General features: G+C 46.0%; 2 pseudogenes; both read right to left on the bottom strand.

Moving 5' to 3' along the window:
* Window positions 1-74, bottom strand: part of LOC122797521 — a 3,288-nt pseudogene extending 3,214 nt beyond the window's left edge.
* A 298-nt stretch (window positions 75-372) lies between these two features.
* On the bottom strand, window positions 373-526 carry LOC122797353 (annotated as a pseudogene).
* Between the last annotated feature and the right edge of the window lie 12,484 nt (window positions 527-13,010).

Here is a 13,010-nt window from a genome sequence, read left to right as displayed (position 1 = left end):
TCCTGCTTAGTTTCTTTTCCTCCACTTAGTAATATGCTTAAATTTGGAGTGTCGCCACATCTGATCTGAGGTTGTGTTCCGAGCATGGTCGCGGGTGATGTGGGGGGCAGGCATGCATTGTGCCTCACCCCAGGAGGACAGCCAAGTGGCAGTACCACCGACAGCCTCCAGGGGGCAGGGTGGATGTACGCCTACACCCTTCCGTCCGCAGCAGCATGAGGGCGGGCTTCCTGGCTCGGGGCAGCGAGGGCTCCCTCTTTTCCATCTGTGTCTCACCCTGGGTGTCACAGGGGGCCTACAGCAGGTTCCCTCAACTCCCCGACCATGCCCTCAATGGGCATGGAACACCTCTGGGAGAGATGAAAGGCACTGCGACCCTCAAACGGGCATAATCCTGGGAGTAACCCAGGGCTGCAAATTACGTTCGAAGTGTCGATGATCAACGAGTCCTGTAATTCAAATTAGTTCCCACAGCTAGCTGCATTCTTCATCAATGCACAAGCTGAGTATTCCATCGCTCAGAGTTGTACAGTTCTCGTTCACCGGGGGCACCTCTGCCCACATGGCATCACACCTCGAGACGAACATGCACGGTTTTGCGGGCATGCAGAACGGGGTTACTGGCCCTGCACCGCGGGATAGCAGGGAGTCCCATGGTGGCTGGCACTGGCCAAAACACCGACCTTCCAGGTCCTCAAACTGACGCCCCGTGGGGATCGGGGCATCCTCCACAGGTACCTACAACCATCAATGGGCGAGGACAGCAGTGTGTGACCCCCCCACCCAAGGGTGGCCTCGCGTGACCAGAGAGGTCTGGCCATCGTCACCCAACCGGAATGGCACCCTCTCCCTCCCCTTCCCGCACGGGGAGCCTGTCCCCTCCGGAGTGCATGGCTGACTGCACCACTAGGCCGGGTGCACCCTCTGGCACCATCCCCTCAGGGCAGCAGAAAGGCGCCCGCACCTCCCACTGTACGGACGGGACCCCCTCCCACAGCCGAGAGGTGAGAGGGGATGGACACCACCCCTCCTCTCACTCCCTTCTCCCCCCCTGGGAGCTGTGGGCTCAGTCCCACAGGCTACCTCCAGGACGCATGGAGAGATAGGAGTCAGAGAGAGACAGAGATGTAGAGGGTTGGGAAAGCAGAACAAGGAGAGGCCCTGGTACCCAAGGACGGCACCATCCCAGGACCCTCAGCATTAATGATCCTTCCACAGGTTCACCTACAGAAACCTTGTTACAACTTTTACTTCCTCTAGATAGTCAAGTTTTATCATCTTATCTGCGCACCGCCGAGGCTGTGACCAAGTTCAGCGGGGTTGATCCGAGGACCTCACTAAACCATCCAATCACTAGTAGCAATGGGTGGTGTGTACAAAGGGCAGGGACTTAATCAACGTGAGCTGATGACCCACACTTACTGGGAAATCCTCGTTTGTGGGAAATAATTGCAATCTCCAGTCCCTATCATAAATGGGATTCACTGGATTACCTAGACCTGCCAGCCAAGGGTAGACACATGCTGATCCATTCACTGTAGCACATGTGCAGCCTCGGATATCTAAGGGCATCACAGACCTGTTATTGCTCAATCTCGTGTGGCTGAAAGCCACTTGTCCCTCTAAGAAGTTGGAAACAACCGCATGGGGCCGCATAACTAGTTAACATGGTGGAGTCTTGTTCGTTATCGGAATTAACCAGACAAATCACTCCACCAACTAAGAATGGCCATGCAGCACCACCCAGAGAACCGACAAAGAGCTATCAATCTGACAATCCTTTCCGTGTCCGGGCCGGGTGAGGTTTCCCTTGTTGAATCAAATTAAGTCGCATGTTCCACTCCTGATGGTGCCCTTCTGTCAGTTCCTTTAAGTTTCAGCTTTGCAACCATACTCCCCCTGGAACCAAAAAACTTTGCTTTCCTGGGAGCTCCCCAGTGGGTCATGGGAGTAATGCTGCTGGATCGCTAGTTGGCATCGCTTTTGGTCGGAACTATGACGATATCTGGTCATCTTTGAACCTTCGAATTTAGTTCTTGATTAATGAAAACATTCTTGGCAAATGCTTTCGCTTTCGTTCATCTTGCACCAGTCCAAGAATTTCACCTCTAGCAGCACAATACGAATGCCCTTGGCTGTCCCTCTTAATCATGGCCCCAGTTCCGAAAACCAACAAAATAGAACCAGAGTCTTGTTCCATTATTCATAGTTGAAGTATTCAGGCAACCAGCCTGCTTTGAGAACTCTATCTTTTTCAAAGTAAACACTTCAGACTACCCAGGACACTCAGTTAAGAGCATCAAGGGAGCGGTAAGAAGCAGGGGCTGGGACAGACAGTAGCTCATTTTGCAGCATACCACCAGCCCAATCCCAAGATCTAACTTATGAGCTTTTTAACTGCAGCAACTTTAATGCACGCTATTAGAGCTGGAATTACCACAGCTGCTGGCACCAGACTTGCCCTCCAGTAGATCCTCGTTAAAGAATTTAAACTGTACTCATTCCAATTACAGGGCCTCGAAAGAGTCCTGTATTGTTATTTTTTGCCACTGCCTCCCCAAGTCGGGACTGGGTAATTTGCTCGCCTGCTGCCTTCCTTAGATGTGGTAGCCTTTTTTCAGGCTCCCCCTCAGGAATTGAACCCTGATTCCCTGTTACCTGGTGTCACCATGGTAGGCACAGATAGTACCATCGAAAGTTGATAGGGTAGACATTCGAATGTCACATCACCGCAATGAGGGCACGAGATCAGCTTGAGTTTATGTATGGTCACCAAAACTGCCAGGCCAGATTGGTTTTGGTCTGATAAATACACACATCCCCAAATGTCAGTGCTCGGCAGCATGTATTAGCTCTAGAATTACCACAGTTATCCAAATAATGGAGTGATCAAAGGACCCATAACTGATTTAATGAGCCATTTATAGTTCTGCTCCCTGCCTGGTCACTTTCTGCCTCTCTCCCTCTTCTGGACTTCCATCCCAGAGGGGGATGCGGTCCAGACCCCCTCACACAGGCGGCAGCTCTCTCAGTCTGGCCATTTTCCGCCTCTCTCTCCCTTAAGGACTTCCATTGGGAGGGATCCCTCATGGCTTCCACTTCTACCCAGTCGGGAGAGCTCTTTTCTTGGGTTACATAGGTACGAGTGGCTGGATGTCATTTGGGGCTGGGACCCGGACTCTGACCGGACACCCCCTCGTCTCTTAACTCCTGGAGGCTGCCAACTCTTGCAGTGTCCCCATGCCCTCAGGCCCTCTTAGGGGAGCTTCCCCCAATCACGGTTGGCCTCGCTGAACTCCCCTCGCCCGTGGACGGACAAGCCTGCTCTCACTGGGACTTCCACATCCCCCTGCTTTTTGGTCCAGAGCTCCATGGTCTCCATCTCCCGCATATCCTCTGAAGGCTGCCACATCGTGCAGTTTCCCCGTGCACTCAGGCCCTCTCAGGGGAGCTTCCCCCGATCACAGCCGCCCTCACAGAACTCCCCTTGGCCACAGAGGGGCAGATCCACCCTCATTGAGACTTCCGTGCCCCCCTTGCTTTCCCCTTCAGAGCACATCCGGGGACTTTGCGATATTCCGGGGACACCATCGGGTACCAGGTGAGGTCGGACTCCTTTACCCTGCCTGGCAGGAGCTTTCCAGGCCCCACAGATGCCCACCAGTCACTCCCTTAAGGACTTCCATAATGGGGGCCTTCGCCTGACCCCGCTCACCCAGGCAGGAGCTCTGCGGACCCTGCAGCCATCTACCAGCTGCTCCCTTGTGGATGTGCGTACCAGAGGGAGGGGAGTGATCTGGACCTTCTCACCCAGGTGGGAGCGCTCCCTGTCTGGCCACTTTCCACCTCTCTCTCCTCCTTTCAGACTTCCATCCCAGAAGTGGCCACGGTCCAGACCCCCCTCACCCAGGTGGCAGCTCTCTCAGCCTGGCTGTTTTCCTCCTCTCTCTCCCTAAGGATTTCCATCATGAGGGATCCCCTCATGGCTTCCACTTCTACCCAGGCGGGAGAGCTCTTTTCCCGGGTTACATAACTCCTGGAGGCTGCCAAATCGTAATGTGTCAACCATGCCCTTGGAGCCTCTCAGAGAAGTTTCCCACTGATCCTTCCCAGCCTCGTGGAACTCTGCCGGGCTGCGAGACTTCAGCCAGACCCTCATCCAGACTTCCATGATGTCGGTTCTCCCCTTTGCCCTCCACCTAGGGCTTTCAAACTCACACAGGATATGGCCCCGGGTCCTGGCATCTCGGCCCATTTCGCCTTGAGCCTCCATCTCTCTCCTCGGTGGTGCCAGGTGCCGACAGACGTGCTTTTCTTCAAGCCTTCTAGCACATGCCCCCTTGCCTCCTGAGTGGTGCTGTTCACAGGGCGACATCCCTGCAATGCCGGGTGAAGGAGCGGAGGCTGACCTGGTGCATGCAGAGGGTCCCAGGCATGAGACACTATGGCAGCCATATCTCTGCACCCCTGGAGGCTGGGAGGATGGGATCGCAGACCTGGCTTCCAGGGGCAGCCCTCAGCATGCCTACTGTGTCAGCCGACTCCCCCGGCTGGACCTGGGTTCGAGACACCACGGCAGTTATATCTCCGCACCCCTGGTGGCTGGGAGGATGGGATCGAAGAATTGCCTCCCGTGGGTGGCCCTTGGCACACCTGCGCTGTTGGCCAGACCCGGGTGCAAGACACCACGGTGGCCGTGTCTCTGCACTCCTTGGGGCTGGGAGGATGGTATCGCAGACCTGGCTCCTGGGGGCGGCCCTCGGCATGCTTGCATTTTCAGCCAACTTCCCCAGCTGGACCCGGGTGTGAGACACCATGACGGCCATATCTCCACACTCCTTGGGGCTGGGAGGACGGGATCACAGATCTCGCTCCTGGGGGTGGCCCTTGGTACGCCCACGCTGTCAGCTGACTCCCCGGACGGACCCAGGTACGAGATGACATGGCGGCCATATCTCCTCTCTCCAGGCACCGGGAGGATGGGATCCCAGATCTGGCTTCCCCAGACAGACTTCTGCCCTCTCCTGAGAACCACAAACCCACCGTGATTTTGTGGGGACACCGTCGGGTACCGGGCGAGGTCAGACGCTTTCACCCTGCATGGCAGAAGCTCTCCAGGCCCTGCAGATGCCCATCGCTGTCCCTTAAGGACTTTCATCATGGGGGCTCCACCTGACCCCGCTTACCCAGGGAGAATCTGTATGGGCCTTGCAGCCCTCCATCCCCATACAGGCCCACCCCCTCGACCGTGCTGAGAGACCTCCTTCCCCGGCCGTTGACCCTGCTGCCTGCAGGCCCTGCAGATTCCCACTGCTCACTCCCTTAAGGACATCCATCATGGGAGATCCACCTGACCCTGCTCACCCAGGGAGGATCTCTATGGGCACTCCCTTGAGGACTTCCATCAGGGTTAGCCCCCATACGGGCCTCCCCATCGACCCTGCTGAGAGACCTCCTTCCCCAGCCACTGCCCCCGACTCGCCCCGGGAGACCCCACCGCTTCCATTTCCTCTGCAGGGTACACACTTGATAATGAACAGGTGTGGTTGTGTCTTCTTAACTGTCACCATTTTTGTTGCCACTCCTGTCACATAAGTCTTTAATTAACCACACCAGACAAGATGAGTGCAAAAAGAAAGAGCTATTCCATCCAGTACAAGAAAGGAATCATGGAGGACTCCCGGGGAAGTGCGCAGGGTTGATATTCAAGCATTTGCCCTTGCAATGGCATCACAGTTAGAAATATCCCCTAAAGAATTCAAAGCATCACAACATTGTCTGGATGGCTTCCTTCACTGGCATGAACTGTCTCTAAAAAGATCGACAACACTGTTCAAACTGGAAGATACTGAAGTTATTAAACGTGCACTTGCATTCAAGTCCTTTGTTGATGGCATCAACTTTTCTAAATACCAACTCTCCAACATGATTGCTGTGGATGAAACTGCAGTGTTTATGGGCCAAGGATCTCAAACAACAATTGATCAGAGGGGTGCCTTGTCAATCTACATTCCCTCCACTGGTTAAAAAAGTGCATGTGTTACCTGTATTTTGGCAAGTTATCTATACAGAAATTAAGCCCCACCTCTAATCATTTGTAAGGGCAAGAAAGATAACATTGAATGTGTTTCAGGCATTTACATTCTTGAAACCAAAAAAGCCTGGTGCACACAAGCAGTTATAAGGAAGTGGGTCGATGCAATGCCATTTGTGTTGCAAGGTGGCGAAAGAGGTCTGTTAGAAGAATAGATCAAATAATGATTCCTGCAGGAATGACTGCCTAGCTCCAGATTCTTAATACTGCTATAAACAAGCCATTCAAGGACCATTTGCGAACGGAACTCAATGTCTACATTGAAAATAGAGAAATCAGCATGGGAACTTTGTGAAAGCCTAGCTTGCAAGAGGTTGTCACTTGGCTGAAGAATTCATGGCATAAAATCACTGACAGCTCTGTTGCCAATGCACTATGAGCAGGCTACATGTCAAACCCAGAGCTGTTGGACATGCTACACTTAAAGAAATCCCAATCCCTCAGAGCTACACGCTCCAGGGATCTAAACTTTGTCATCACAATAAACAAAACATGTTGGAGGGATAGGTTCCTGACCCAGAGACTCCCCAGACTCCGGAATAGATTGCCCATACATGTCAAGCAGAGTGCCTCTTTGGACCTCTTCAAGAGGAACCTTGACGATTGGATGGGAGAAAGGAAATTCACCCCAGGGATCACATCAGTCGCCCTGCTAGACAGGGGTCCAGGAAAGTAAATAATGTGGGAAGAAATATTCAGGGAATTGTTATGGCTAGGCTTGTATAGGCCCTAGGGCTGATAGCCTAGTACTAACCTATGAACCTATGAAGCAGTACTCATTTAAGGAGAGCTCTATTGCTGGGCATGACAGATTGGGACCAATGGGTCTACAGGAAGTGCAGTCGCAAGAAATTCAGGCCGGAATTTGGGGGTTGAAGACTTATGACAATGTTTAGAAGAAGATGACATGAGTGTATTTGAGTAACTTTTTCATTAGCGATGCAACAGAATGGATTGCTTCTGCTTTCAGCTGCCAGCAAGCTCTTGTCAGTTTTTTGACTTTATTGTATTAAGGTAATGTTTCATTATCAAGGGGTAATTACAAAGTAAAGTCACTAGTTCCCAGACTTCATTTTTATGACTTTCCATCATTCTTCTCTTACTGTTTGGGTAAGGAATAAAGAAAGCATTACCACTCAAAAAGTGGCAGTTATTCACCTGTTTTATTTCCCTTTCCAATACACATGTATTGAGATTTTTCTGCACTTATTGTTAAGCATGAAATATTGCACTGTGAAAGGCAAGGTATAGATATTATGAAGTTGAAATGTTTGTTGCACTGTTTATGTAGAATTCTCACACAACTGTTAATGTGTTACCTAGAACTGTTGCCCAATAATGGAAAAGTACCAAATAAATGTCAATTTTTGTACATGAATGAATGTCAATTTGTGTACATGAATAAATGAGTAAATGTAGATTGTTGTACAGGGGGAGGTGAATAAGGCATCCCCTGATAATAATTTCCTGATCTGCACTGTACCGCGATCTCTAGTATTAAGGTTGTGCACATATGTACGAATGCACAGTACAAGGGATGCTCGCAGTCTTGATGGTCTGCAATACAGAATGCTGTCAAATGACTTTCTACATTACAGTTGTTGTCGAACTACCATTCTACATTTTCAAAGTAAACCTCTATATATATATATATATATATATATATATATATATATATATATATACATATACACACACACATATTTGTGCATATACGTATATATCTATATATGTGTGTGTGTGTATATATATATATATACATATACACGTATATATAAATATATACATACACACATATATACATATATATGTATACACACACACATATATATTTTATGCCAGGCATGACCATATTGTGTAATGCTCTAACTACCTTTGATATTCTAGGTATACTAGGTTTCAACAACTCTACTGATGTCTCACTCTAGTGGAAAGTCATGCGTCATACTTTTTTTTTTTTTTTTTCATAAGCTGATCTGATTTTTGTGAAATCATGTATCCCCAAAGCCCTTCCTGATAGTACAGTTATTCATTGTTACTCAGTTGCACAACCCATCAGAGCTGGGTTCACTAACTAGTTTCAGGAGGAGATCAACCCTGGGATCCATCACGAATGCTCACACAGGAAGGCTGAAATAGTACTAAGAGGCCCTATCTCTGTCGAGTGTGAGGTGTTAGGCATCAGCCTCTTTTTGTGTGTGTCCTCTCCCCACTCCAAAACTAACAGTACTGCTTTGTAGCCTGCCCATTTACGTAGTCTAGCTGCCATTCATGGTTCCAGTCTTAGCAAAGTCCCAGGGCCAGAGGAACCACCTGCCTCACTGCAGCACATTGTCATTATCTCGTCCCTCAAACAAAGGTGAGCAGGCATATCCTCATCATCCCTTTTCCTCTGCCACTCCTAAAGGTGCCTGGTCTGAATAAATAACCATTTACCTGGGTTGTTGTTAGGGATTCATCTTTCTACATCAATATAGCTAAGTTAATCTGCAAGAGTTGCAGCCTTCGGCACTTACTGTTAGTGTTTTCAAATGTAGGCACTGTGTGCTACCAGTTCCTAGCATTCTACACATTCTACAGAGAACACGATTGTGAAACATTGCATGCTATTGAGGCCCATTAGTAATGTATAGCTTTGGAGAGCTAAATATGGTAGCCAATATGTTATTCAAAAGTGTAGTTTCTCAGAAACACTACAACAGGCACTGTGATAGGGCCAGAAAGCACCCAGAAGTAAAGGCAAAAAGTAAAGTGTTTATTCCAATACAATCCTTTAATGCATTAACTGACTCACCATGTTTTCGTACCTATATGCAGGATTTCATCAGGTATCAAACAACCTACTCACAATTCTTTAAATACACTTGCAGTTAATTAACTCTGACAAATCACTATTAAAAACAGAAAAAAGCAGTTTCAGAAAAACAATTTCAAATCACTAACCCAAAACTATCCCAGCAGATAAAACATTCTAAAAAAATCTCTAAACATATTTATGATACATAGATACATGTATTAAAAAATACAAATTTCTTCCTACAGTTCATGCGAAAAAAAAATGTTATACAAGCGAATATAAGCATAATCACAAATACATTCAAGCTGCATTGAAACATGAACCACTACCCCCATCTAGTGTCTTACCGAAGGAACTTCTACTGAAAAGTCAAATTAAAACATTTAAATCAGCCAGATTATAAAGTTTTTCATTATATGGTTAACCTACAAATTTATTTTTTTTCCCTACATACTTTATCCTTTGTTTGAGGGGTTTCTCTCTCCTACTGCAAGCTATAAGTAGGGCTGCTAATATTTAGTCGTATAAGTAGTTGCACTGTTGCTTTCTCCTCTGTTTAGTACTGGTAGCATTGTAAATACTGTTCAGTTTGGGTTTTTTTTTTTTTGGCTGTTAGTTTGTGTACTATGCATACTGCAAGATATTGTACTTTTCTCCTACGTTCATTATAAACATGCTCTTTTGTTCCCCTTTCCTTCTAATATTGTTGCAAACCATCATGTGTGTAATATTTGTGTATTTCTCATTGCTTGTACCATCATAAGTATGCATGGTTTTATTATAAAAATAAAAATTATTTTCGAAAAAAATAAATAAATAAATAAAGTTTTTCATTATGTCTGCATTAGGGCATAAATGCATTTGTGTCTATTTATGTATTATAAATATGTTTACAGATGGTTTAGAATGTTTTAATTGATGGGATAGTTTTGGGTTAGTGATTTGAATGTCTTATTCGGAAAGAGTTAATCAATTGTAAGTGTATTTAAAGAATTGTGGGGTAGGTTGTTTGATATCTGATGAGGTTCTGTGTATAACTACAAAAATGCAAATATGTCAGTTAATGCATTAAAAGATTGAATTGGAATAAACAGTTTATTTTTGCCTTTACTTCTGGTCGCTTTCTGGACCCCTCTCAGTGCCTGTTGTAGTTTTTTTTCAAGTTGCCACCTTTTAGGTGGTGTTTGGCACTGAGTTTCTTCCTTTGATTTCAAACATGTATTTTCCTGACAGTAAAAATTAAGAAATGCTGTGCTTCTCCACTAACAGGAATGACAAAGACACCAACACAGGTGTGATGCAATACCTTTTGTTGTACCAGTATACATTTTGCAATTATTTGAGTTTTCAGACTAGCAGAAACCTTTTGCCTGGAGTTAAGATGTTTTTCATATTGTTCACTGCTGCAGTAACCTAAACCATATGGGTTATATCCTGCATATGATGCAACAGATGGCCAGCTTGCAAAGCTTCAAGGCAGCTTCTGTGTCCCCAAAGTGTTAGCTTGAGCTGAGTTGAATAAAAAGACAGGTTTAGGTGACCAGCCCTTCAGAGCTTTCCTGCCCCCAAAGAAAGAGCTCCTCTCGGGGCTTCAGAGGATCAATGGTCAGCTTGTGCTGTTCCATTGCTGGGCAGATAAGTTCAGTTTAGGGAAAAACCTTTTATCTATTATTTGTAATGTTTAAATTTATTTTCTTGTGTAGGAAAGTACTTTTTAAGCTAGGAGTATGTGTTTTTATTGATTATCGCATGACTTTGCAATTCATTTATATAGGAGCACACTTATGTTTGGCTGTTTAAAAGTTGATTTAAACTTCTAAAACCATTTTTATCTATGAAAAAACTGTTTAAATTACTTTTTGGAGCAGATAGTGTAACTGTCATACTGTTTTTGAACTTTTATCAGCTTATTATTGTAAATGTGTGCTACCATGAATCAAGATAAACTGAAATAAGTAAAATGATGTTTCTTCTTCTTGTGTAAAAAACAAATTTAATAAAGTGCACTGGTAAGCACTTTCACAACAGCTTCTTCAGACCAAGAAATACACTTTGCAAAGACACCTATATATACTAAAACAATTATGATGTAACTTAATTATTAACTGTTTGTCAACCTTTAACATCTTTCCGCTGCATCTAAGAGCATACCTAAATAAAACATATAAACTATCAATATTGCTATGGTACATTTCACTCTATTTAAAAATATATTTGAAAAATATATAAAAATGTATGTATATATATATATATATATATATATATATATATATATATATGAAATATAGTAAAGCACTTATAAGCAATATATTAAAACATACATATAGAAATAAAAAAATAATGTATGCTAGCCAATGTTATTCATTCTTTTACAATAACAATATTTCCCAAGCAAACAAACATTAAATATAACGAGTGTCACCAAGCTTCCAGAACGGGTTTAAGGGATGCTCTTTCATTAAGGCCATGACCTCTATCTGCTCTAAATTTCAAAATCCATCCCCGGGATTCATGAAGCTTGCACCAGGCGCACGCATAACGTAGGCATTATAACGCCAAATATGGCCGCAGAGCGATTCAGGTACGATCCAATTCCACGTGCACTACCGGCGTGCGCCAGATCTGCGCAGCCCCTGGCATAGGTATGCAAATCACCCCATGTGCAGTGTTGCACCATGCAAATGAAGGCATATAGCGATTCATGAAGTGGTGCAGCCGTAGCGTAAGCCCACGGAAATGTAAACCAAAAAAACACGGTTTACATTTTCCCAAACATAGCATCGGAGCTATGGAAGAGGGCCAGACCCAGGTATCACAACATGAACATATGCCAATGGCGAAATACACAGCCAATGGCATAAGAAAAGATGCATAACATGTAAATAACATTTAATGTCATGTCCACAGTAACGCACAGCAGAACCGCAGGGCATGTGTGCGGATGCTGTAACAAAGAAATAATATAAAAATGCTATAAAATCGCAACGTAATAGAAAGCAGGTTTATAGCATAACACACAATGGTAGGCATGGAACACCACAACCAAGGTGTAAGGGTTGCTAAGGGCTTGCAATAGTGTTCGGCACGGTAACTTTGAATTAGTAGTCAATGCCATGCAAATGAGGCAGATAATACTGAATCGCAAATGTCCCGCCGGAGGAAGGTTGTACCATACGGCACAGCAGTACAACACCGAGGAGTGGCTCAGAGGAGATACATGAAATCAGCAGAGGGGTGTGCCACTGTAGCACTAAGCACATTGGAGCATTGCAAATCTGGCCTGTCCGTTGCTAAGCAAAGCTGCAGGATAGGGTTGGGGAGGAATCGTTTAGCTGAGAGCACACATGGTGGCCAAAAGCGCATGTGTACGAGGATGAAAAGGTGCCCGAAACCCAGTAATCAGATGCACACGCCACAAACAATAGCAGAAACAGGAAGGTCAGGGGAAGAAAAGGAAATGCGGAAGTAGGGTAATTGGAGTACTAATGAGCAATCAACACCAATCAACCCACGAAGGCCAATCAATGGCAGCTGACAAGTCCGCTTGCAGAAACCTGCAAAACAGGATAGGGGAGGCATGTGAATGCAAAGAAAGGAGGGGAGGTATTGGATTGCAAAAATAGGAGACCAGACACAGCAGAGCAAAGCAAAGCAAACCGACAGCAGACCGGCAGTAGCACACATAACGCAAGATACGCCAGGTCCAGGAAAGCACAAATGAAAGTAGGCTGCAGGATGCACGCCAGAAAATGGTAGGTGCAACACGCAGAAATGTAAAGGGAAGGTCAAGAGGTAATCCACAGCAGGCAAATGTAATTCAACACCAAAGGCACCACAATAGTAGTTCCGGCAGTAAAACACATAACTTAACCTGTAGCTACGAACGTACATACACACCCTATGACATCATCGGTGTTCACAACACAATAGTTTAAAGTGTGTAAGCACCCAACACACACCTGTGTATTCCCAAACATCGCACCATAGGTGTAAACACACAGGGAACTTTTAAAATGTACATGTTGGGAGCTGCCATAGCTGTGATTCATCAGCATGTGTTAGAGACTGACGGTGTTGTGGAGGATGATGCCGACAACCACCGCAGGCCTCGGAGGAGAA

This window comes from Protopterus annectens, chromosome 3.part0 (assembly GCF_019279795.1).
Source record: "Protopterus annectens isolate FY-2018-M chromosome 3.part0, PAN1.0, whole genome shotgun sequence".
Lineage (NCBI taxonomy): Eukaryota > Metazoa > Chordata > Ceratodontiformes > Protopteridae > Protopterus > Protopterus annectens.
The sequence above is the reverse complement of the archived record's forward strand: the minus strand, read 5'-3'. Positions and strand labels throughout refer to the sequence as shown.